Below are 27,116 nucleotides of genomic sequence, written 5' to 3'. Positions count from 1 at the left end.
CTGTGTTATTCTTTAATCATTTTTCAGGTTGTTGAACCTTGGAGAATGTACTGTTATGTCACTTGGGATAAGGAGGTTACTTGCTAGTTGACCGGAGCTCTTCTTTAGCTACAAATATGGAGCAGATAAAGCAAAAAAAAGCAAGCTGTTATCTATACTGTAGCAAATGATTATTTGCAAACATTTTTCTTACTGGTGTCAATATGTTGAATGGATGCTATAGCTTTTAAAAATATATTCTTGGCCTGTCTAAAGCTGCCCATACACGGTCCATTGTGGACCGGCTCCGTTCTGTACTATGTGATGCGCGCTCCCGCGCATCACATAGTACGGTACAAATGTATGTGCTGCACATACTTTTTGTACTAGCTACACATCGCATCGGATCGCATTGCATGCACACTGCATGCACAAGGCATGCGATCCGATGCGATGCATGCTATTTAAGTCCTAAACGGATCCGTTAAACGGACCGTGTATGGGCAGCTTAAGAGTGAAGCTATGGTAAGATTGGCATGTGGTCAGCAATCAGGCAATCAGCATGACAACATTCAGCATACTGACCCTGGCATCCCAACTGCCATCAGAAGACAGGAGCCAGAACCTTGAAAGGCTCAAGATACCAATGCTGGAATACTGACAGCCAGCATGCTGATCGGTCAGTATATGGAGCGGGTTGGAGTCAGGCTTGGGAAGGGGGGATTAGGTTTAGGTACTAGTGGGGTGACTTAGGGTTAGGCTAAGGAGTTTAGTGTTATACTGTGGGGAGAGTGGGTTAGTGTAAGGCTCTTAGAAGGGGGTGTAACGGTTAGGCTGTGAAGCAGAAGGAACAGGGGGTTAGTGTGGACCGGAGTGGAACCAGAGAGAACCACCCCGGGACATACTTCCTGGCACTCAGCAGTTACATTTTGTTAAAAAATGAACTAAATTTGTAGATATGGGTATAGTTCAGCTGCAGCACACACTTCTGTGAGCCCGTCCAGACTCACAAAAGACAAAAGAAATAGGAGGGGTTGAAGTGGATTGCGCTGCTGAATTTCAGAATAATATTAAGAAACAAACTTAACTTGGCTGAATAAAATGAGTAATGGACACACTGTTGCTTCTTTCAAATTTTATATATAGAAACAAGATATATAGAAATACATTTTGATATAGTACATAAAAAACACTTATTAAAACATATACATTAAAAAAGGGGGAATAAACATGAATTGGGATCCCAATAGTGCAGACTATAGTAGCTCAGTCGACTTCAATGGTGTCAATTAGCCGGCAAATTACTTTAAATACTGGTTCAGAGAGTCAGATAGATTGGAAGAATGGAGGAATTCCAGGTTTAGCACACATATAAATATTGTGTGTAAGCTGACCAATACATTTATAATGTAAGAGATACTTATAGTCACAGGTTTGATAAGTTAATGCTCACCCCGTTAGGCAGCACTCTCTCCGTGCTGTTATGTAGATGGTTCCAGTAGGCAATCACAGTTGTTAATGGAGATAAATCTCCTACCAGGTATGGCTTCAACTCCTCTCGGCCACAAGCTGGTATACCTGCCTGTAGTCAGCGACTGATCCTCCGTCCTGACCACGGCGGCATAAGGAGTTGTTTTGGCGGTGATTTGAATTGCCGTGCACTGGGGTATAGCTGGTGCCAAACACTCGCTGTAATGAGGTGAGCGGTTTATGTCAGTGGCTGATGACCGGCTGCCTCCACCCACGCTGCCGGTCATCAGCCACGGACATCTGGTGTGAGTCACATGACATTTTTGCTGTACAAAGCATCAGTAAAAAAAGGGTTTCTCCAATCTCACCCACCCCACACCCACCACTGCCACCTGCCCCCATGACACTGTGCCCATATTTAGGACAGTGGTACTGTGTCCACTGCTGTTCAAGGACACTTGACAGAATAATAATACAGTCCCTCTATACTGCTGCTGTACATGGACTTCAGGGGGGCTTCTGGTTGCCCGAAAACACCCTCATCTTGGAAAGTGCCTTAAATTATGACAACAATAGCACTGGTATATAATATGATCACTATAGCTGCCACAACATTATGCAGTGTAAAGGACAGAGCAGAGCTGCTGCACATGCCTAGTGTACCAGCTTCTTCTACCACATTTACTGTATGTATGGATCTGTGCCCCCCAACATCGCAAGGGACCAGAGAGCAGATGCAAAGAGGTAGAGACAGGAGCCTTACCATAAAGTGGGAGATAGTGATTTAGAAAGTGCAGTACTGTTTCTATTGTGTGTGTATTTATTTATTATGATATGGGACTTTTCCTGACCACTTATCTTTTACATAGTAGATAAGGCTGAATAAAGACTTGCGTCCATCGAGTTCAACCTACGTTTTATTAGCTTATCCCTTGTAAAAAAACAGAATATGATTCTTATTAGTACCCTTGGATGTTTTTAGCCAATAAATGCTTGACCAACCTTATTTTGAACGTACTTATTGTATCTGCCGACACCAACTCTCCAGGAAGAGAGTTCCAAAGTTTGACTGCTCAAAGCAATTTTTTCTTTTGAGGGAACAAAATTTTCTTTCCTCTAATCTAAATTTGTGCCCTTGCGTCCTAGATTCCTTTTTTGCAGTAAAAAGGGTGCTTGAGAGTTCCTTATATTGGCCCCTGATATATTTGTACATATTGAGCATGTCCCCCCTTAAACGTCTCTTCTCTAGTGTAAAAAGTCCCAACTTGCTTAATCTCTACTCGTAGCTTAAATTTTCCATTCCCCTAATAAGCTTTGTTGCTCTTCTTTGGTTTTTTTCCAGTTCTATGATGTCCTTTTTATAGTGTGGGGCCCAGAACTGTACTCCATATTCAAGGTGAGGTCTAACCAATGCCTTGTACAGTGGCATAATTACTTTTGAGGCCCTAGTTTCCATGCCCCTTTTAATACATGCTAGAATTCTGTTGGCCTTTTTTGATGCAATGTGACATTGAACACTGCACCCCGGCTTGTTATCTATATGGACCCCTAGATCCTTTTCAAGTGCTGAAGTACATAACGCTTCCCCGCTTAGGTTGTAACTAGCACACTGGTTACGTCTCCCGATATGCATAACCTTGCATTTATCCACATTGAACCTCATCTTCCACTTTTTAGACCACTCATCCAGCTTGTTAAGATCATTTTGAAGTACGTTCACATCCTCTGTTGATTTAATATCTCTACTCAGTTTTGTGTCATCAGCAAAGATGGATACATTGCTGAGAATCCCCATCCCGATATCGTTACTATATATGTTAAACAAGATGTTTGAAACAGCCTATACTATATACCATTTGTACTGTTAAATATTACTGTATTCCATACAGTATCCAGTGTATAAAAAGACCAATATTCAGGGCTGGTCCATTTGCAGTTGCTCTGATGCGCATGTGCATAAACCAGGTGCGTGCAGCCATGTTGATGAGGCTGTTTGCTGAGAGTACACATCCAAGTGTGCGGGTGGAGGGGCGTGGACCATTTGCATATGGGAACACCCAATGTTTCATGCAAATACCCTGATGACATGGGTGCGGGGGGTGGCCAGCTGACATCACCGGATATCAACTGCCTCCCGAGTATCCACAAATATGTAAGTGACTTCAGAGTCACTTTTTTATTAATAATAGTAATCATGGTCGCTGACCATCGAATGATGTGGGTGGATCCCACTAGGCTGTAAATGGTTGTTACTGTCTCATATATTTATTAAGCTTGGTGAAGTGATAAAGTGTCTAGTTTTTATCACCGGCCAATCAGCTCCTAACTGTGATGTTACAGGCTTGGTTTGAAAAATGACAGGTAGGAGTTGATTGGCCCGGTGATAAAAACCAGACACTTTATCACTTCACCGAGCTTAATAAATCTACCCCTCTGCAACATCCATTCACAGGCCATGTGAGGGAATTGCCCTTACAAATGGGTGGCGGCCAGGCCACTATTCGCAAGGCGGGGTTTAGTGGACTTGCAAGGCTGCGACCAGATGGGTCCGGGCTCTTAGTTCAGCATCTTGAAGGCGCAACAGTGCAAGCCCGTGAATGCGGAAGCACATAGTCCTGGCGGGCCTGACTTACACTGTAATACTGCTGTGCCTCATCCCTGGCTTGCTCTGTCCTGTCAGCTGCATTGGCAGGGCGGACAGCTGGTTGATGATCTGACTTAGAGGAAGGTGCCCATACACGTTACAATTATTGTATACAATATTGTATACAATATCGCATCTCCTTGCATATCGGTTTTGCGATGAGAACAGATGAGATGAAATCTAGTACAAAAAGTATGTGCAGCACATACTTTTTGTACTAGATCTCATCTCATCTCATCTGATCTTATCGCAAAACCGAGATGCGATGAGATGCGATATTGTATACAATATTGTATACAATAATTGTAACGTGTATGGGCACCTGAAGACTGGTTCTCCGGTGGCAATATAGCAACAGCAGACGAGCCTTATGGTGCCCCGTGCAGTTGCACAGCTTATCCCCCTGTAAAAATGGCCCAGGGATGAGGCATGGCACAAGTTAGTCATATCGGAAATGTTTTATACGGCTTTACCCAGATTAACAATTGAGTCGTACTTGGAAGCTACATAAATCCTGGGGTCAGAATTCAATATACCCTTGCAATGTACTATGTCATGTTGTGAGTTAGGCATTAAATATATTTAGAGAAAAGTGGGATGTGTGAAGGGGACCCATGTACAGGCTCCAAATGGGCCCCCTCTTCTCCAGTGGTGCATTAGAATCTGGCATTTTGCCAGAGTTTTTACTGAATGTGCAGTGCTCTGGGAACATTGATTCTGCACCATGTTTCCGGGGATGTCTTTATTGCATATGCGCAAATTACTAGGAACTGGACACTGCGGCCATTTTACCCAGTGTTATTTACAGCTCTGCAGCCATTACTGAGTATAACTAAATGCACCCATTATTGGTATCTTAGTGCTTGATACGGCTGTCACAAAATCTGTGGCTCACCAAATAGGGCTATTTGGTGCAATTTAAAAAGGATAGGAGTGCAGTGCGTGGCTATATCTGTATGAGTAATGTCTGCATATTTTACAATTTACTGAGGATTTGTTGAAAAGTAAAGAAAAAAATAAATTGTATCTCCATACTACAGTATATATGATAAATATTGTGCTCCACTGCTGCTAGACGTTGGTCTTCTGTATAGAATTAGCAATGGATTTCCTCCCAGTGTGGTCATCCTCGTACTTGTATATATACATATAAAATACCTAGTTCATACAACTGTCTGAAAACAATCTACTCACTGTGTTATTCTTTAATCATTTTTCAGGTTGTTGAACCTTGGAGAATGTACTGTTATGTCACTTGGGATAAGGAGGTTACTTGCTAGTTGACCGGAGCTCTTCTTTAGCTACAAATATGGAGCAGATAAAGCAAAAAAAGCAAGCTGTTATCTATACTGTAGCAAATGATTATTTGCAAACATTTTTCTTACTGGTGTCAATATGGTGAATGGATGCTATAGCTTTTAAAAATATACCTGGCCTGTCTAAAGCTGCCCATACACGGTCCATTGTGGACCGGCTCCGTTCTGTACTATGTGATGCGCGCTCCCGCGCATCACATAGTACGGTACAAAAAGTATGTGCTGTGTTGCTAGTTGACGGTTGGGATAAGGAGGTTACTTGCTAGTTGACCGGAGCTCTTCTTTAGCTACAAATATGGAGCAGATAAAGCAAAAAAAAGCAAGCTGTTATCTATACTGTAGCAAATGATTATTTGCAAACATTTTTCAAATGGAGGGGCGTGGACCATTTGCATATGGGAACACCCAATGTTTCATGCAAATACCCTGATGACATGGGTGCGGGGGGTGGCCAGCTGACATCACCGGATATCAGCTGCCTCCCGAGTATCCACAAATATGTAAGTGACTTCAGAGTCACTTTTTTATTAATAATAGTAATCATGGTCGCTGACCATCGAATGATGTGGGTGGATCCCACTAGGCTGTGAATGGTTGTTACTGTCTCATATATTTATTAAGCTTGGTGAAGTGATAAAGTGTCTGGTTTTTATCACCGGCCAATCAGCTCCTAACTGTGATGTTACAGGCTTGGTTTGAAAAATGACAGGTAGGAGTTGATTGGCCCGGTGATAAAAACCAGACACTTTATCACTTCACCGAGCTTAATAAATCTACCCCTCTGCAACATCCATTCACAGGCCATGTGAGGGAATTGCCCTTACAAATGGGTGGCGGCCAGGCCACTATTCGCAAGGTGGGGTTTAGTGGACTTGCAAGGCTGCGACCAGAATAATCCCCACAGTCTGTGTTTAATGCTGGTTTTCTTTAAATTTAGATTTTTTTTACTTTTTTTTTTTTTTTAATTACAAGGGTTCATTGCTTAAAGAACATTTTTTGTCCTAGCCAGCTATCTTTGCTTGTTTAAATCCAATACTCATGAGGGGGATTATAAATTAAATTAATTTTAAAAATAATATCTTTGGATCTACAAAATTAATACCACTTTTAATAAGTCTTTTCTTTTGATTTAATTTCTTAAATTAATATACAGTAAGAAATCAAATATTTGGTGAGTGTATCACACTTAATTATTTTTATTGCAGTCTACAATTTGGATTATTAATAGTGGTAAAAAACATGGTATGATGAGCTTGATTCAGCACGGATTGCAAAAGAAAAATAGGTACTTGTGTATTTTCACGGTGCCCAATATATCGGATGCAGCTGTGAAAATACACATATACCGAAAAATATTTCTATAATACCCTGTTCACACTGAAAAGCAAATTCCCTGGTCAAGCATTTATACTTTATTTATAGGTTTCGATACGATCCACCTGATCATGCCTGCTTGTCTGGTTTCTAATATATCCTTTAGGTGAAGATGTTGTGCTATAAATTGATAGCAAGATCTCAGGCAAGTCCAGAAACCTATAAGCATGCTGACTTATACCCCTTTCACACTGCAGCTCTTAAATGGTAAATTGCCATTTTAGCCTTTTTAAATGGGTAGAGCTGCAGTGTGAAAGCTCCACGGTGCTTTAAGCATTGAACAAATACCGGTATTTGTTAAATGGTTAAAATGCAGTGTCCTCCCCATTTCAGAGCCATTTTTTTGGCAATGTGAACGGCTCTATTTCTATGGCTTGAAACGTGTCCCTTGGAGGTTAAACAGGTTGAATGTGTGAATGGTATTAAATGCTTTTTAAAATGGTTTCCACCTGCAATGTGAAAGGTCTTAAGGCTCAGACCAATTTTAAAGTCCCGTTTAAGTATACCGGGTCTTTACCCTTTTCTGCAGTGTGAAAGCAGCATGAATGAAAAACAGGGTGATTCAGCTAAAGACTCTGGGGCAGATGTATTAAGCCTTAACAAGAGATAAATGCAAGGGTGATAAGGAGAGATAAATATCCAGCCAATCAGCTCCTCACTGACTTTTTTCAAACACAGGCTGTAACATGGCAGTTAGCAGGTGATTGGCTGGACGTTTATCTCTCCTTTTCACCCTTGGATTTATCTCTTGTTAAAGCTTAACCCCTTCCTGACAGAGCCAGTTTTTGCGTTCCTGACAGAGCCCTTTTTTTCAAATCTGACATGTATCACTTAAGTGGGGATAACTTTTTTTTGCTTTTACTTATCCCAGTGATTTTGAGATTGTTTTTTCGTGACACATTGTACTTCAAATTAGTGGTAAATTTGGGTCGATACAGTGTGTGTTTTTTTGTGAAAAATACCAAAATGTCGTAAAAAAATGGAAAATTTAGCAATTTGCAAAATGTTAAATTTTCTGCTTGTGAGACAAATAATCATACCACTCAAAATAGTTAATAACTAACATAGACCATATGTCTACTTTATGTTTCCATCATTATTTCAACTTCCTTTTAATTTTTTTGGACACCACTGATTTTTTTAGGGACCAGTTCAGTTCTGATGTGACTTTGAGGGACTTGTATGTGAGACACCCCCATAAATGATACCATTTCAAAAACTGCACCCCTCACAGTATTCAAAACAGCATTTTGGAAGTTTGTTAACCCTTTAGGTGTTTCACAGGAATTAAAACAAAGTGTAGGTGAAATTTCAAAATTTCATTTTTTTTGCAGATTTGCAATTTTAATACATTTTTCTAAGGAACACAGTACATTTTACTAGAGAAATGTGACTAAAAATTGATTCCCCCAATTCTTTTGTTTTCATAAATATCCTATATGTGGTCCTAGTGTGCACGTTGACCAAACCACAGGCTTCATAATAGAAGGAGCACCTACTTGATTTTGGAGCCTCCTTTTTATGAGATTATTTTTTAGGCACCATGTAGGCTTCTAGGCACCATAAGATGCTAAAATTTAGGAACCCCCCCACAAGTGACCCCATTTTGCAAACTACACCCCTCAGGGAATTCATCTAGGGGTATAGTGTACATTTCAAACCCCCAGGGGTTTCACCAATTGTGGTACAACTGGGCAGTGAAAATGAAAAATTAATTTTTTTACACAAAAATGCAGTTCTGGCTCCAAATTTTTCATTTTCACAAGGAATGAAGGAGAAAAAGCACCCCAAAATCTGTGCCCCAATTTCTCCCGAGTACGGCAATGCCTCACATGTGACCAAAAAATACCATTTGGGTGCATGGCAGGACTCAGAAGGGAAGGAGTGATTTTTGGTGGTGGAATGTTGGTGGGTGCTATGTCGCATTAGCAAGACCCCCAAAGCACCAATACAGTGTAACCCCCCACAAGTGACCCCATTTTGCAAACTACACCCCTCAGGGAATTCATCTAGGGGTATAGTGTATATTTCAAACCCCCAGGGGTTTCACCAATTTTGATACAACTGGGCAGTGAAAATGAAAAATTACATTTTTTTACACAAAAATGCAGTTCTGGCTCAAAATTTTTCATTTTCAGAAGGTAAGAAGGAGAAAAAGCACCCCAAAATCTGTGCCCCAATTTCTCCCGAGTACGGCAATGCCTCACATGTGACTAAAAAATACCATTTGGGTGCATGGCAAGACTCAGAAGGGAAGGAGTGATTTTTGGATTTTGCAGCTCAGATTCTGGTGGAATTTTGGTGGGTGCTATGTCGCATTAGCAAGACCCCCCAAGCACCAATACAGTGGAACCCCCCCACAAGTGACCCCATTTTGCAAACTACACCCCTCAGGGAATTCATCTAGGGGTATAGTGTACATTTAAATCCCCCAGGGGTTTCACCAATTTTGATACAACTGGGCTGTGCAAATGAAAAATTACATTTTTTACACAAAAATGCAGTTCTGGCTCAAAATTTTTCATTTTCACAAGGAATGAAGGAGACAAAGCACCCCAAAATCTGTGCCCCAATTTCTCCCGAGTACGGCAATGCCTCACATGTGACCAAAAAATACCATTTGGGTGCATGGCAGGACTCAGAAAGGAAGGAGTGATTTTTGGATTTTGCAGCTCAGATTCTGGTGGAATGTTGGTGGGTGCTATGTTGCATTAGCAAGACCCCCCAAGCACCAATACAGTGGAACCCCCCCACAAGTGACCCCATTTTGCAAACTACACCCCTCAGGGAATTCATCTAGGGGTATAGTGTACATTTCAAACCCCCAGGGGTTTCACCAATTTTGATACAACTGGGCAGTGAAAATGAAAAATTAAATTTTTTTACACAAAAATGCAGTTCTGGCTCAAAATTTTTCATTTTCAGAAGGTAAGAAGGAGAAAAAGCACCCCAAAATCTGTGCCCCAATTTCTCCCGAGTACGGCAATGCCTCACATGTGACAAAAAAATACCATTTGGGTGCATGGCAGGACTCAGAAGGGAAGGAGTGATTTTTGGATTTTGCAGCTCAGATTCTGGTGGAATTTTGGTGGGTGCTATGTCGCATTAGCAAGACCCCCCAAGCACCAATACAGTGGAACCCCCCCACAAGTGACCCCATTTTGCAAACTACACCCCTCAGGGAATTCATCTAGGGGTATAGTGTACATTTCAAACCCCCAGGGGTTTCACCAATTTTGATACAACTGGGCTGTGCAAATGAAAAATTACATTTTTTACACAAAAATGCAGTTCTGGCTCAAAATTTTTCATTTTCACAAGGAATGAAGGAGAAAAAGCACCCCAAAATCTGTGCCCCAATTTCTCCCGAGTACGGCAATGCCTCACATGTGACCAAAAAATACCATTTGGGTGCATGGCAGGACTCAGAAAGGAAGGAGTGATTTTTGGATTTTGCAGCTCAGATTCTGGTGGAATGTTGGTGGGTGCTATGTTGCATTAGCAAGACCCCCCAAGCACCAATACAGTGGAACCCCCCCACAAGTGACCCCATTTTGCAAACTACACCCCTCAGGGAATTCATCTAGGGGTATAGTGTACATTTCAAACCCCCAGGGGTTTCACCAATTTTGATACAACTGGGCAGTGAAAATGAAAAATTACATTTTTTTACACAAAAATGCAGTTCTGGCTCAAAATTTTTCATTTTCAGAAGGTAAGAAGGAGAAAAAGCACCCCAAAATCTGTGCCCCAATTTCTCCCGAGTACGGCAATGCCTCACATGTGACAAAAAATACCATTTGGGTGCATGGCAGGACTCAGAAGGGAAGGAGTGATTTTTGGATTTTGCAGCTCAGATTCTGGTGGAATTTTGGTGGGTGCTATGTCGCATTAGCAAGACCCCCCAAGCACCAATACAGTGGAACCCCCCCACAAGTGACCCCATTTTGCAAACTACACCCCTCAGGGAATTCATCTAGGGGTATAGTGTACATTTCAAACCCCCAGGGGTTTCACCAATTTTGATACAACTGGGCTGTGCAAATGAAAAATTACATTTTTTACACAAAAATGCAGTTCTGGCTCAAAATTTTTCATTTTCACAAGGAATGAAGGAGACAAAGCACCCCAAAATCTGTGCCCCAATTTCTCCCGAGTACGGCAATGCCTCACATGTGACCAAAAAATACCATTTGGGTGCATGGCAGGACTCAGAAAGGAAGGAGTGATTTTTGGATTTTGCAGCTCAGATTCTGGTGGAATGTTGGTGGGTGCTATGTTGCATTAGCAAGACCCCCCAAGCACCAATACAGTGGAACCCCCCCACAAGTGACCCCATTTTGCAAACTACACCCATCAGGGAATTCATCTAGGGGTATAGTGTACATTTCAAACCCCCAGGGGTTTCACCAATTTTGATACAACTGGGCAGTGAAAATGAAAAATTACATTTTTTTACACAAAAATGCAGTTCTGGCTCAAAATTTTTCATTTTCATAAGGTATGAAGGAGAAAAAGCACCCCTAAATCTGTGCCCCAATTTCTCCCGAGTATGGCAATGCCTCATATGTGACCAAAAAATACCAGTTGGGTGCATGGCAGGACTCAGAAGGGAAGGAGTTATTTTTGGTGGTGGAATGTTGGTGGGTGCTATGTCGCATTAGCAAGACCCCCAAAGCACCAATACAGTGGAACCACCCCACAAGTGACCCCATTTTGCAAACTACACCCCTCAGGGAATTCATCTAGGGGTATAGTGTACATTTCAAACCCCCAGGGGTTTCACCAATTTTGATACAACTGGGCAGTGAAAATGAAAAATTACATTTTTTACACAAAAATGCAGTTCTGGCTCAAAATTTTTCATTTTCAGAAGGTATGAAGGAGAAAAAGCACGCCAAAATCTGTGCCCCAATTTCTCCCGAGTATGGCAATGCCTCATATGTGACCAAAAAATACCAGTTGGGTGCATGGCAGGACTCAGAAGGGAAGGAGTGATTTTTGGATTTTGCAGCTCAGATTCTGGTGGAATGTTGGTGGGTGCTATGTGGCATTAGCAAGACCCCCGAAGCACGGTGAAATGATGAACCTAATAATCCATAGATGTGTGGTATATTTTAAAACACTCCTTTATACATAGGCCGGGTTTGTCGGGGCAAGTTTCACAGTGGAAAATAGTTTCCTTTCTTATTCCCTTTTTATAGCAAACTTTGCACCTTTTTTGTGTCCTGCCCTTTCTTGCAGTGGAGGGGATTTCATTCGGAAAATGCTGCCCTGGTACAATACGGGGGCCAGTACTAGAAGTACTGGGGCCCTCTGCCTGCTGGTTCCCAAATACTAGGCCCTTTATGACTTCCTCTTGAAAGTGCATAAATGTCCCCCTCTGGCCGGTAGAACGGAATAGCACGTAAGCGTTATACAGTGCCATCTGGATGATATACACGGCCAGCTTCTTGTACCAGATTTTTGTTTTCCGCAGGGCACTGTACGGCTTCAGTACCTGATCTGAAAGATCCACTCCGCCCATGTACCTATTGTAATCCAGGATACAATTAGGTTTTGAGGTGTGGGTACTGGTACCTCGTACAGGGACGGAGGTGGTACTGTCTCCGTGAATTGTTGTCAGTATAAGGACATCCCTCTTGTCCTTATATTTGACCAACAACATATTTTCGGTGCATATTCCCCTGCTTTCACCCCTTCTCATTACTTGGGCAATGTGCGTTTTTGGGAGGCCTCTTTGGTTCTTGCGCACAGTACCGCAAGCTGCTGTACCTCTTGAACCAAGGGCCTTAAACAGGGGGATGCTAGTGTAAAAGTTATCCACATAGAGGTGATAACCTTTATCCAGGAAGGGGTGCACTAAATCCCAGACAATTTTTCCGCTAACACCTACGAGGGAGGGGGGGCATTCTGGCGGTTCAATTCTTGAATCCTTCCCTTCATATACCCTAAACATGTGGGTGTACCCTGAGGTGCTTTCACACAGCTTATACATTTTTATGCCATACCTTGCCCTCTTACTGGGAAGGTACTGGCGGAATTTAACCCTTCCTTTAAAATGTATAAGGGACTCGTCTATGCAAATGAATTTATCTGGGATGTACATCTCTGCAAATTTGGCACTGAAATGATCAATGACCGGCCTGACTTTGAATAGCCGGTCAAAGGTGGGATCATCTCTGGGTGGGCACTGTGCATTATCGTTGTAATGCAAAAATTTAAGGATCGTCTCAAATCGAGCCCGGGGCATGGCCATACGGTAAAATGGGGTGCTGTACAGAACATCTGTACTCCAATATTGCCTAATTTCTGGCTTTTTTACTATGCCCATATGAAACACCAGACCCCAAAACATCATCATCTCTACTGCATCTACAGGGGTCCACCTAGCAAATGATGACGTGGGGTTTTGAGCAATAAACTGCTGGGCATATAAATTAGTTTGGTCCACCATTAAATTTATAAAATCATCAGCGAAAAATAATTTGAAAAAGTCAATTTCTCTGAGACCTGTGGAATCAAATTGGATTCCTGGCATGGCCAAAAACTCAGGAACCTGGGGCTCAAAATTGTCTGGTGGTGGGGTCCATACGAGATCAATTATTGGGGGGTGGGTCTCAGCTGCTCTACGGGGGCGTCTTTGAGGGGGTCCCTCATCACCAGAGGAGGAAGAGGAGCTTAAGACGAATCCTTCAAATTCCCCGCTTGCCTCACTGGCTGTGTCAGAGTCAGAGGCAAGCATGGCATATGCCTCCTCCACTGAATACATTCTTCTGGATGACTGGGATGACATTTGGGATGACATTTGGGATGACATTTGGGATGCCATTTTTATTTTTGTGTTACTGGTAGTGAAATGTTTCAACACGTGTATAGTGTAGGGGGGGGTACAAACTTTATTTCAACCCGGGGGGTATGTAGTGTGTAGTGTGTATGTAGTGCAGAAAAAAAAAATACTTTATACAAAAAAAAAAAATTGAAGGGGTTAAAAAAAAAAAAAAATTGAAGGGGTTAAAAAAAAAATTGAAGGGGTTAAAAAAAAAAAAAAAAAAGGTCCTGCGCCAAAAATTGAGCACAGATGTTGGTCAGTAACGTCCGTCACTGAACAGCGCTCAAAGGCAACAGGAATTTGATCAAAAAAAAAATAAAAAATAGATCAACCCTGTGCCGAAAAAGCTGATCAGTGATGTACGTCACTGATCAGCGCACAGTGGCCACAGGACACCCACAAAATCACAGTGTGTGTAAAAAAAAAATAAAAAAAGACCCCACAGCACCCACAAAAAAAAAAGGTGATCAGTGATGCGACACTGATTACCAGTGAGGGGCAGCAGGTGCACAACCTTTGGTGCAACTGACAGTGCAACTGGCAGCAACTGACAGGTATATATAAAAAAAAAAAACCTCTGCACCCCCAAAAAGTTGCTGATCACCTCAGATATAGTGATCAGCACAAAAGGCGGGGGCAGCAGACACAAAATTTAGCACTCTCTATCACTCTCTGTCACTATCTCTCTCTATCTCTCTATCTCTCACTATCTATCACTCTATGACACTGCAGCAGCAGCACTGACAGTTATATATATGAAAAATAACCCCTGCACCCCCAAAAAGTTGCTGGGGGTGCACAAAAGGGGGGCAGCAGACACAAAATATAGCAGTCTCTATCACTCTCTGTCACTATCTCTCTCTATCTCTCACTCTATGACACTGCAGCAGCAGCACTGACAGGTATATATATCTAAAAAAAAAAACCTGCGCCCCCAAAAAGTTGCTGATCAGTTAATTTATACTGATCAGCACAAAAGGGGGGGCAGCAGTCAGTTATATAAAAAATATATAGCACAATCTGTCACTATCTCTCTATCTCTCTCTATCTCTCTCTCTCTATCTCTCTCTATCTCTCTCTATCTCTCTATCTATAGCTCTATCACACTGCAGCAGCACAAAATATAGCACTCTCTGTCACTAGGCCTCTCTATCTCTCTCTATCTCTCTCTATCTCTCTATCTAATAACTCGCAGCAGCACAACACAGCACAGGATGTCACAGGATGTCACAGGATGTCACAAGAATAAGCAAGATCCAGGCAGTGATCAGGTAAGTATTTAGAGGGGTTCTGGTCAGTATATCGCGGCAGCTGGGTACGGTGACCGCACTGCACGCAATTCCAGACCGGAATGGCGTCTGCAGTGCAGTCACCGTTAGTTTAAACCCCCCTTCATGGCTGTGATTGGTCCGTCGGTCCGACGAACCAATCACGGCCTTTGGGGGCGGGCGGGGTGAGGTGGGGTGACACCAGTGTCACCCTTACACCCCGCGGTGATTGGTGCTGTACTTTACAGCACCAATCACCTCCGATCCCTGTGTCACCGGCGAACGTTATTCGCCGGTGACACAGAAAACGCTGTGAATGGCTGTTCACACTGAACAGCCAATCACAGCAATCGCCGACGGGGGGGCGGCATCGCAGCCCCCCCTGGGCATGCAGGGACATGTCTGCTGTCAGGGACAGCAGACATCGTCCCTCTGTCACTGCGTCTCTAGACGCAGTGACAGTTAGAAGTCATGACGTATATATACGTCATGTGTCGGGAAGTACTTCCCGGCCATGACGTATATATACGTCAAATGTCGGGAAGGGGTTAATACATCTGCCCCAATATAAGTCCCCAGTGTTGATGGGCCCCAACATTATATATACAGGTTGAGTATCCCTTATCCAAAATGCTCGGGACCAGAAGAATTTTGGATAATGGATTATTCCGTATTTCAGAATATTTTTGTTTTTCAATGATGTATCTTGAGGTAACTTGCATTTATGTTGTATAACAACATCAAACACATGAAATACACACAAATGTATTTTATTGGTGCATAAAACAAGGTTTCACAACATGAAACAAAGGGTGAAATGTAATAGGATGAGAGATTCAGAAAGTGCGAGATTTTGTAAGAAATCTCCAGTTTTTTTTAACCCCTTCACGACATTTGACGTATATATACGTCATGGCCGGGAAGTACTTCCCGACACATGACGTATATATACGTCATGACTTTAAACTGTCACTGCGTCTCGAGACGCAGTGACAGAGGGACGATGTCTGCTGTCCCTGACAGCAGACATGTCCCTGCATGCCCAGGGGGGGCTGCGATGTCGCCCCCCCGTCGGCGATCGCTGTGATTGGCTGTTCAGTGTGAACAGCCATTCACAGCGTTTTCCTGTGTTACCAGCGAATCAGACGCTTGGTAACACAGGTGTCAATCACCGCCGGGCGTCAGGGGGCATGAGGGGGTCATCGGTGACGATGACACCTCACCCCACCCTCACCCCACCTGCCCCCAAGGCTGTGATTGGTCCGTGGGACCCACGGACCAATCACAGCCAAGGCGCGACATTTAAACTAACGGTGACTGCGCTGCAGACGCCATTCCGGTCTGGAGTAGCGTGCAGAGCGGTCACCGTGCCTATCTGCCGTGATACTGACCTGATCCTTGCTAATACTTACCTGATCCTTGCAAATACCTTACCTGATCACTTGATCACTGCTTGTAGCGTGCTGGACGCTTCCTGGATCTGACTTCCTGAGACTTCCTGCTGCTGCTGCAGTGTGATAGAGAGATAGAGAGATAGAGAGAGAGAGATAGAGAGAGATAGAGAGATAGTGACAGAGAGAGCTATATTTTGTGTCTGCTACCCCCCCTTTTTGGGGGTGCAGGGGTTTTTTATATATAAATAACTGTCGCTGCTGCTGCAGTGTCATAGTGATAGATAGTGATAGATAGTGAGAGATAGTGATAGATAGTAATAGATAGTGAGAGATAGAGAGATTTGTGTCTGCTACCCCCCCTTTTTTGGGGGTGCAGGTTTTTTTTTTATATATATAACTGTCAGTGCTGCTGCTGCAGTGTCATAGTGATAGATAGTGATAGATAGTGAGAGATAGAGAGATAGAGAGAGATAGTGACAGAGAGTGATAGAGAGTGTATATTTTGTGTCTGCTACCCCCCCTTTTTGGGGGTGCAGGTTTTTTTTTATACATATAACTGTCAGTGCTGCTGCTGCAGTGTGATAGATAGTGATAGATAGTGATAGATAGTGAGAGATAGAGAGAGATAGTGACAGAGAGTGATAGAGAGTGTATATTTTGTGTCTGCTACCCCCGCCTTTTGTGCTGATCACTATATCTGAGGTGATCAGCAACTTTTTGGGGGTGCAGAGGTTTTTTTTTTTTATATATACCTGTCAGTTGCTGCCAGTTGCACCAAAGGTTGTGCACCTGCTGCCCCTCACTGGTAATCAGTGTCGCATCACTGATCACCTTTTTTTTTTTTTTTTTGGGTGCTGTGTGGTCTTTTTTTATTTTTTTTTTACACACACTGTGATTTTGTGGGTGTCCTGTGGCCACTGTGCGCTGATCAGTGACGTACATCACTGATCAGCTTTTTCGGCACAGGGTTGATCTATTTTTTTTTTTTGATCAAATTCCTGTTGCCTTTGAGCGCTGTTCAGTGACAGACGTTACTGACCAACATCTGTGCTCAATTTTTGGCGCAGGACCTTTTTTTTTTTTTTTTTAACCCCTTCAATTTTTTTTTTTTTTAACCCCTTCAATTTTTTTTTTTTTTAACCCCTTCATTTTTTTTTTTTTGTATAAAGTATTTTTTTTGTTCTGCACTACATACACACAACACACTACATACCCCCCGGGTTGAAATAAAGTTTGTACCCCCCCCTACACTATACACGTGTTGAAACATTTCACTACCAGTAACACAAAAATAAAAATGTCATCCCAAATGTCATCCCAAATGTCATCCCAGTCATCCAGAAGAATGTATTCAGTGGAGGAGGCATATGCCATGCTTGCCTCTGATTCTGACACAGCCAGTGAGGCAAGCGGGGAATTTGAAGGATTCGTCTTAAGCTCCTCTTCCTCCTCTGGTGATGAGGGACCCCCTCAAAGACGCCCCCGTAGAGCAGCTGAGACCCCCCCCCCAATAATTGATCTCGTATGGACCCCACCACCAGACAATTTTGAGCCCCAGGTTCCTGAGTTTTTGGCCATGCCAGGAATCCAATTTGATTCCACAGGTCTCAGAGAAATTGACTTTTTCAAATTATTTTTCTCTGATGATTTTATAAATTTAATGGTGGACCAAACTAATTTATATGCCCAGCAGTTTATTGCTCAAAACCCCACGTCATCATTTGCTAGGTGGACCCCTGTAGATGCAGTAGAGATGATGACGTTTTGGGGTCTGGTGTTTCATATGGGCATAGTAAAAAAGCCACAAATTAGGCAATATTGGAGTACAGATGTTCTGTACAGCACCCCATTTTACCGTATGGCCATGACTCGGACTCGTTTTGAGGCAATCCATAAATTTATACATTACACCGATAATGCACAGTGCCCACCCAGAGATGATCCCACCTTTGACCGGCTATTCAAAGTCAGGCCGGTCATTGATCATTTCAGTGCCAAATTTGCAGAGCTATACATCCCTGAAAAATGTATTTGTATTGACGAGTCCCTTATACATTTTAAAGGAAGGGTTAAATTCCGCCAGTACCTTCCCAGTAAGAGGGCAAGGTATGGCATAAAAATGTATAAGCTGTGTGAAAGCACCACAGGGTACACCCACAAGTTTAGGGTATATGAAGGGAAGGATTCAAGAATTGAACCGCCAGAATGCCCCCCCTCCCTCGTAGGTGTTAGTGGCAAAATTGTCTGGGATTTAATGCACCCCTTCCTGGATAAGGGTTATCACCTCTATGTGGATAACTTTTACACCAGCATCCCCCTGTTTAAGGCCCTTGGTTCAAGAGGTACAGCAGCTTGCGGTACTGTGCGCAAGAACCAAAGAGGCCTCCCCAAAACGCACATTGCCCAAGTAATGAGAAGGGGTGAAAGCAGGGGAATATGCACCGAAAATATGTTGTTGGTCAAATATAAGGACAAGAGGGATGTCCTTATACTGACAACAATTCATGGAGACAGTACCACCTCCATCCCTGTACGAGGTACCAGTACCCACACCTCAAAACCAAATTGTATCCTAGATTACAATAAGTACATGGGCGGAGTGGATCTTTCAGATCAGGTACTGAAGCCGTACAGTGCCCTGCGGAAAACAAATATCTGGTACAAGAAGCTGGCCGTGTATATCATCCAGATGGCACTGTATAACGCTTACGTGCTATTCCGTTCTACCGGCCAGAGGGGGACATTTATGCACTTTCAAGAGGAAGTCATAAAGGGCCTAATATTTGGGAACCAGCAGGCAGAGGGCCCCAGTACTTCTAGTACTGGCCCCCGTATTGTACCAGGGCAGCATTTTCCCAACGAAATCCCCTCCACTGCAAGAAAGGGCAGGACACAAAAAAGGTGCAAAGTTTGCTATAAAAAGGGAATAAGAAAGGAAACTATTTTCCACTGTGAAACTTGCCCCGACAAACCCGGCCTATGTATAAAGGAGTGTTTCAAAATATACCACACATCGATGGATTATTAGGTTCATCATTTCACCGTGCATCGGGGGTCTTGCTAATGCCACATAGCACCCACCATTCATTCCACCAGAATCTGAGCTGCAAAATCCAAAAATCACTCCTTCCCTTCTGAGTCCTGCCATGCACCCAACTGGTATTTTTTGGTCACATGTGAGGCATTGCCGTACTCGGGAGAAATTGGGGCACAGATTTTGGGGTGCTTTGTCTCCTTCATTCCTTGTGAAAATGAAAAATTTTGAGCCAGAACTGCATTTTTGTGTAAATAAATGTAATTTTTCATTTTCACAGCCCAGTTGTACCAAAATTGGTGAAACCCCTGGGGGTTTGAAATGTACACTATACCCCTAGATGAATTCCCTGAGGGGTGTAGTTTGCAAAATGGGGTCACTTGTGGGGGGGTTCCACTGTATTGGTAATGCAACATAGCACCCACCATTCATTCCACCAAAATCTGTGCTGCCAAATCCAAAAATCACTCCTTCCCTTCTGAGTCCTGCCATGCGCCCAACTGGTATTTTTTGGTCACATGTGAGGCATTGCCGTACTCGGGAGAAATTGGGGCACAGATTTTGGGGTGCTTTGTCTCCTTCATTCCTTGTGAAAATGAAAAATTTTGAGCCAGAACTGCATTTTTGTGTAAAAAAATGTAATTTTTCATTTTCACAGCCCAGTTGTACCAAAATTGGTGAAACCCCTGGGGGTTTGAAATGTACACTATACCCCTAGATGAATTCCCTGTGGGGTGTAGTTTGCAAAATGGGGTCACTTGTGGGGGGGTTCCACTGTATTGGTAATGCAACATAGCACCCACCATTCATTCCACCAAAATCTGTGCTGCCAAATCCAAAAATCACTCCTTCCCTTCTGAGTCCTGCCATGCGCCCAACTGGTATTTTTTGGTCACATGTGAGGCATTGCCGTACTCGGGAGAAATTGGGGCACAGATTTTGGGGTGCTTTGTCTCCTTCATTCCTTGTGAAAATGAAAAATTTTGAGCCAGAACTGCATTTTTGTGTAAAAAAATGTAATTTTTCATTTTCACTGCCCAGTTGTATCAAAATTGGTGAAACCCCTGGGGGTTTGAAATGTACACTATACCCCTAGATGAATTCCCTGAGGGGTGTACTTTGCAAAATGGGGTGACTTGTGGGGGGGTTCCACTCTATTGGTGCTTTGGGAGTCTTGCTAATGCAACATGGCACCCACCATTCATTCCACCAAAATCTGTGCTGCCAAATCCAAAAATCACTCCTTCCCTTCTGAGTCCTGCCATGCGCCCAACTGGTATTTTTTGGTCACATGTGAGGCATTGCCGTACTCGGGAGAAATTGGGGCACAGATTTTGGGGTGCTTTGTCTCCTTCATTCCTTGTGAAAATGAAAAATTTTGAGCCAGAACTGCATTTTTGTGTAAAAAAATGTAATTTTTCATTTTCACAGCCCAGTTGTACCAAAATTGGTGAAACCCCTGGGGGTTTGAAATGTACACTATACCCCTAGATGAATTCCCTGTGGGGTGTAGTTTGCAAAATGGGGTCACTTGTGGGGGGGTTCCACTGTATTGGTAATGCAACATAGCACCCACCATTCATTCCACCAAAATCTGTGCTGCCAAATCCAAAAATCACTCCTTCCCTTCTGAGTCCTGCCATGCGCCCAACTGGTATTTTTTGGTCACATGTGAGGCATTGCCGTACTCGGGAGAAATTGGGGCACAGATTTTGGGGTGCTTTGTCTCCTTCATTCCTTGTGAAAATGAAAAATTTTGAGCCAGAACTGCATTTTTGTGTAAAAAAATGTAATTTTTCATTTTCACTGCCCAGTTGTATCAAAATTGGTGAAACCCCTGGGGGTTTGAAATGTACACTATACCCCTAGATGAATTCCCTGAGGGGTGTACTTTGCAAAATGGGGTGACTTGTGGGGGGGTTCCACTCTATTGGTGCTTTGGGAGTCTTGCTAATGCAACATGGCACCCACCATTCATTCCACCAAAATCTGTGCTGCCAAATCCAAAAATCACTCCTTCCCTTCTGAGTCCTGCCATGCGCCCAACTGGTATTTTTTGGTCACATGTGAGGCATTGCCGTACTCGGGAGAAATTGGGGCACAGATTTTGGGGTGCTTTGTCTCCTTCATTCCTTGTGAAAATGAAAAATTTTGAGCCAGAACTGCATTTTTGTGTAAAAAAATGTAATTTTTCATTTTCACTGCCCAGTTGTATCAAAATTGGTGAAACCCCTGGGGGTTTGAAATGTACACTATACCCCTAGATGAATTCCCTGAGGGGTGTACTTTGCACAATGGGGTGACTTGTGGGGGGGTTCCACTCTATTGGTGCTTTGGGAGTCTTGCTAATGCAACATGGCACCCACCATTCATTCCACCAAAATCTGTGCTGCCAAATCCAAAAATCACTCCTTCCCTTCTGAGTCCTGCCATGCGCCCAACTGGTATTTTTTGGTCACATGTGAGGCATTGCCGTACTCGGGAGAAATTGGGGCACAGATTTTGGGGTGCTTTGTCTCCTTCATTCCTTGTGAAAATGAAAAATTTTGAGCCAGAACTGCATTTTTGTGTAAAAAAATGTAATTTTTCATTTTCACTGCCCAGTTGTATCAAAATTGGTGAAACCCCTGGGGGTTTGAAATGTACACTATACCCCTAGATGAATTCCCTGAGGGGTGTACTTTGCAAAATGGGGTGACTTGTGGGGGGGTTCCACTCTATTGGTGCTTTGGGAGTCTTGCTAATGCAACATGGCACCCACCATTCATTCCACCAAAATCTGTGCTGCCAAATCCAAAAATCACTCCTTCCCTTCTGAGTCCTGCCATGCGCCCAACTGGTATTTTTTGGTCACATGTGAGGCATTGCCGTACTCGGGAGAAATTGGGGCACAGATTTTGGGGTGCTTTGTCTCCTTCATTCCTTGTGAAAATGAAAAATTTTGAGCCAGAACTGCATTTTTGTGTAAAAAAATGTAATTTTTCATTTTCACTGCCCAGTTGTATCAAAATTGGTGAAACCCCTGGGGGTTTGAAATGTACACTATACCCCTAGATGAATTCCCTGAGGGGTGTACTTTGCACAATGGGGTGACTTGTGGGGGGGTTCCACTCTATTGGTGCTTTGGGAGTCTTGCTAATGCAACATGGCACCCACCATTCATTCCACCAAAATCTGTGCTGCCAAATCCAAAAATCACTCCTTCCCTTCTGAGTCCTGCCATGCGCCCAACTGGTATTTTTTGGTCACATGTGAGGCATTGCCGTACTCGGGAGAAATTGGGGCACAGATTTTGGGGTGCTTTGTCTCCTTCATTCCTTGTGAAAATGAAAAATTTTGAGCCAGAACTGCATTTTTGTGTAAAAAAATGTAATTTTTCATTTTCACTGCCCAGTTGTATCAAAATTGGTGAAACCCCTGGGGGTTTGAAATGTACACTATACCCCTAGATGAATTCCCTGAGGGGTGTACTTTGCAAAATGGGGTGACTTGTGGGGGGGTTCCACTGTATTGGTGCTTTGGGAGTCTTGCTAATGCAACATGGCACCCACCATTCATTCCACCAAAATCTGTGCTGCCAAATCCAAAAATCACTCCTTCCCTTCTGAGTCCTGCCATGCGCCCCACTGGTATTTTTTGGTCACATGTGAGGCATTGCCGTACTCGGGAGAAATTGAGGCACAGATTTTGGGGTGCTTTGTCTCCTTCATTCCTTGTGAAAATGAAAAATTTTGAGCCAGAACTGCATGTTTGTGTAAAAAAATGTATTTTTCCATTTTCACATCCCAGTTGTACCAAAATTGGTGAAACCCCTGGGGGTTTGAAATGTACACTATACCCCTAGATGAATTCCCTGAGGGGTGTACTTTGCAAAATGGGGTGACTTGTGGGGGGGTTCCACTGTATTGGTGCTTTGGGAGTCTTGCTAATGCAACATGGCACCCACCATTCATTCCACCAAAATCTGTGCTGCCAAATCCAAAAATCACTCCTTCCCTTCTGAGTCCTGCCATGCGCCCCACTGGTATTTTTTGGTCACATGTGAGGCATTGCCGTACTCGGGAGAAATTGGGGCACAGATTTTGGGGTGCTTTGTCTCCTTCATTCCTTGTGAAAATGAAAAATTTTGAGCCAGAACTGCATGTTTGTGTAAAAAAATGTAATTTTCCATTTTCACATCCCAGTTGTACCAAAATTGGTGAAACCCCTGGGGGTTTGAAATGTACACTATACCCCTAGATGAATTCCCTGAGGGGTGTACTTTGCAAAATGGGGTGACTTGTGGGGGGGTTCCATTGTATTGGTGCTTTGGGAGTCTTGCTAATGCAACATGGCACCCACCATTCATTCCACCAAAATCTGTGCTGCCAAATCCAAAAATCACTCCTTCCCTTCTGAGTCCTGCCATGCGCCCCACTGGTATTTTTTGGTCACATGTGAGGCATTGCCGTACTCGGGAGAAATTGGGGCACAGATTTTGGGGTGCTTTGTCTCCTTCATTCCTTGTGAAAATGAAAAATTTTGAGCCAGAACTGCATGTTTGTGTAAAAAAATGTAATTTTCCATTTTCACATCCCAGTTGTACCAAAATTGGTGAAACCCCTGGGGGTTTGAAATGTACACTATACCCCTAGATGAATTCCCTGAGGGGTGTACTTTGCAAAATGGGGTGACTTGTGGGGGGGTTCCACTGAATTGGTGCAACATAGCACCCACCATTCATTCCACCAAAATCTGTGCTGCAAAATCCAAAAATCACTCCTTCCCTTCTGAGTCCTGCCATGCACCCAACTGGTATTTTTTGGTCACATGTGAGGCATTGCCGTACTCGGGAGAAATTGGGGCACAGATTTTGGGGTGCTTTGTCTCCTTCATTCCTTGTGAAAATGAAAAATTTTGAGCCATAACTGCATGTATGTGTAAAAAAATGTAATTTTCCATTTTCACTGCCCAGTTGTATCAAAATTAATGAAACCCCTGGGGGTTTGAAATGTACACTATACCCCTAGATGAATTCCCTGAGGGGTGTACTTTGCAAAATGGGGTGACTTGTGGGGGGGTTCCACTGTATTGGTGCTTTGGGAGTCTTGCTAATGCAACATGGCACCCACCATTCATTCCACCAAAATCTGTGCTGCCAAATCCAAAAATCACTCCTTCCCTTCTGAGTCCTGCTATGCGCCCCACTGGTATTTTTTGGTCACATGTGAGGCATTGCCGTACTCGGGAGAAATTGGGGCACAGATTTTGGGGTGCTTTGTCTCCTTCATTCCTTGTGAAAATGAAAAATTTTGAGCCAGAACTGCATGTTTGTGTAAAAAATGTAATTTTCCATTTTCACATCCCAGTTGTACCAAAATTGGTGAAACCCCTGGGGGTTTGAAATGTACACTATACCCCTAGATGAATTCCCTGAGGGGTGTACTTTGCAAAATGGGGTGACTTTTGGGGGTTTCCACTGTATTGGTGCAACATAGCACCCACCATTCATTCCACCAAAATCTGTGCTGCAAAATCCAAAAATCACTCCTTCCCTTCTGAGTCCTGCCATGCACCCAACTGGTATTTTTTGGTCACATGTGAGGCATTGCCGTACTCGGGAGAAATTGGGGCACAGATTTTGGGGTGCTTTGTCTCCTTCATTCCTTGTGAAAATGAAAAATTTTGAGCCATAACTGCATGTTTGTGTAAAAAAATGTAATTTTCCATTTTCACATCCCAGTTGTATCAAAATTGGTGAAACCCCTGGGGGTTTGAAATGTACACTATACCCCTAGATGAATTCCCTGAGGGGTGTACTTTGCAAAATGGGGTGACTTGTGGGGGGGTTCCACTGTATTGGTGCTTTGGGAGTCTTGCTAATGCAACATGGCACCCACCATTCATTCCACCAAAATCTGTGCTGCCAAATCCAAAAATCACTCCTTCCCTTCTGAGTCCTGCTATGCGCCCCACTGGTATTTTTTGGTCACATGTGAGGCATTGCCGTACTCGGGAGAAATTGGGGCACAGATTTTGGGGTGCTTTGTCTCCTTCATTCCTTGTGAAAATGAAAAATTTTGAGCCAGAACTGCATGTTTGTGTAAAAAAATGTAATTTTCCATTTTCACATCCCAGTTGTACCAAAATTGGTGAAACCCCTGGGGGTTTGAAATGTACACTATACCCCTAGATGAATTCCCTGAGGGGTGTAGATTGCAAAATGGGGTGACTTGTGGGGAAGGTTCCTAACTTTTAGCACTTATGGTGCCTAGAAACCTACATGGTGCCTAAAAAAAAATCTCATAAAAAGGAGGCTCCAAAATCAAGTAGGTGCTCCTTCTATTATGAAGCCTGTGGTTTGGTCAACGTGCACACTAGGGCCACATATAGGATATTTTTGAAAACACAAGAATTGGGGGAATCAATTTTTAGTCACATTTCTCTAGTAAAATCTACTGTATTTGTTAGAAAAATGTATTAAAATTGCAAATCTGCAAAAAAAATGAAATTTTGAAATTTCACCTACACTTTGTTTTAATTCCTGTGAAACACCTAAAGGGTTAACAAACTTCCAAAATGCTGTTTTGAATACTGTGAGGGGTGCAGTTTTTGAAATGGCATCATTTATGGGGGTGTCTCACATACAAGTCCCTCAAAGTCACATCAGAACTGAACTGGTCCCTAAAAAAATCAGTGTTTGAAATTTTCTTGAAAATTTGAGAATTTGCTAGTCATATTTGAAGCCTCCTAGTGTCCAAAAAAATGAAAAGGGGGTTGAAATAATGATGGCAACATAAAGTAGACATATGGTCTATGTTAGTTATTAACTATTTTGAGTGGTATGATTATTTGTCTCACAAGCAGAAAATTTAACATTTTGCATATTGCTAAATTTTCCATTTTTTCACGATATTTTGGTATTTTTCACAAAAAAACACAGACTGTATCGACCAAAATTTACCACTAACTTGAAGTACAATGTGTCACGAGAAAACATTCTCAAAATCACTGGGATAAGTAAAAGCAAAAAAAAGTTATCCCCACTTAAGTGAGACATGTCAGATTTGAAAAAAAGGGCTCTGTCATGAAGGCACAAACTGGCTCTGTCATGAAGGGGTTAAAACCGGCAATCATTTAAACTGCCAAACCAGTTAAATTTTGCAGTGTAAATGATTGCCGCTTTAAAAAAAAATAAATGGAGATTTCTTACCAAATCTCTCAATAAAAGTTTGTGTTCTATGTCAGGTACTGAATTTAATTGCCAAGCAATCATTTTCTTGCACATACAGTATTAGTGGCAGTTACATATCATGTCCTCAGTAGTGCTGTTACAGATGTCCCCCGTAGTGCTTTTAGCGAGATTTTTTGGTACTTGTGTATTATCTGGGCGCCCGATTTTATCATTGCATGCCACTACTTAAGGCATGCGATGCGATACGTTTTTTCATTGTAAAGACCAGATTTTTAATTGTATAGTCACCCATGGGTGATTTCATACCCCCACTATCCAACTACGCATGAAGTTTATTTTATATAGTGTGGCGAGCGCAGCGAGCCACCGAGACCGAAGTGTGGCGAGCGCAGCGACAAGAAAGTCGGCTCCTGATTGGCCGCTAGGCGGCCAATAGAATCATCCTGAGAAGAGGCGCAGAATATGAAATATCTCTGCATCTCTCCTCAGTGCGATGCGGAGAGTGCGGGGAACGCCGGCAGCTTGAAGATTACCTGGACTATGGCGGACCAAGAGAAGACATCTTCACCACAGGACCAGGTGAGTAGGATTTCCTTCCACATCTCCACCATGGATTACTTCAGACCCGGAC

The 27,116-nt window shown here is 43.0% G+C and overlaps 1 long non-coding RNA gene across 1 annotated transcript; it reads right to left on the bottom strand.

Moving 5' to 3' along the window:
* Window positions 1-27,116, bottom strand: LOC146059020 (uncharacterized). Its single transcript, XR_014470099.1, has 3 exons — window positions 27,019-27,116; window positions 5,288-5,394; window positions 1-108 (listed from the first exon to the last, which is right to left on the bottom strand). It is a non-coding gene; the product is annotated as an uncharacterized LOC146059020 (long non-coding RNA).

The sequence above is a fragment of the Crinia signifera genome, chromosome 2 (assembly GCF_055691185.1).
Source record: "Crinia signifera chromosome 2, ASM5569118v1, whole genome shotgun sequence".
Classification (NCBI taxonomy): Eukaryota; Metazoa; Chordata; class Amphibia; order Anura; family Myobatrachidae; genus Crinia; species Crinia signifera.
This window is presented reverse-complemented; position numbering and strand designations above follow the sequence as displayed.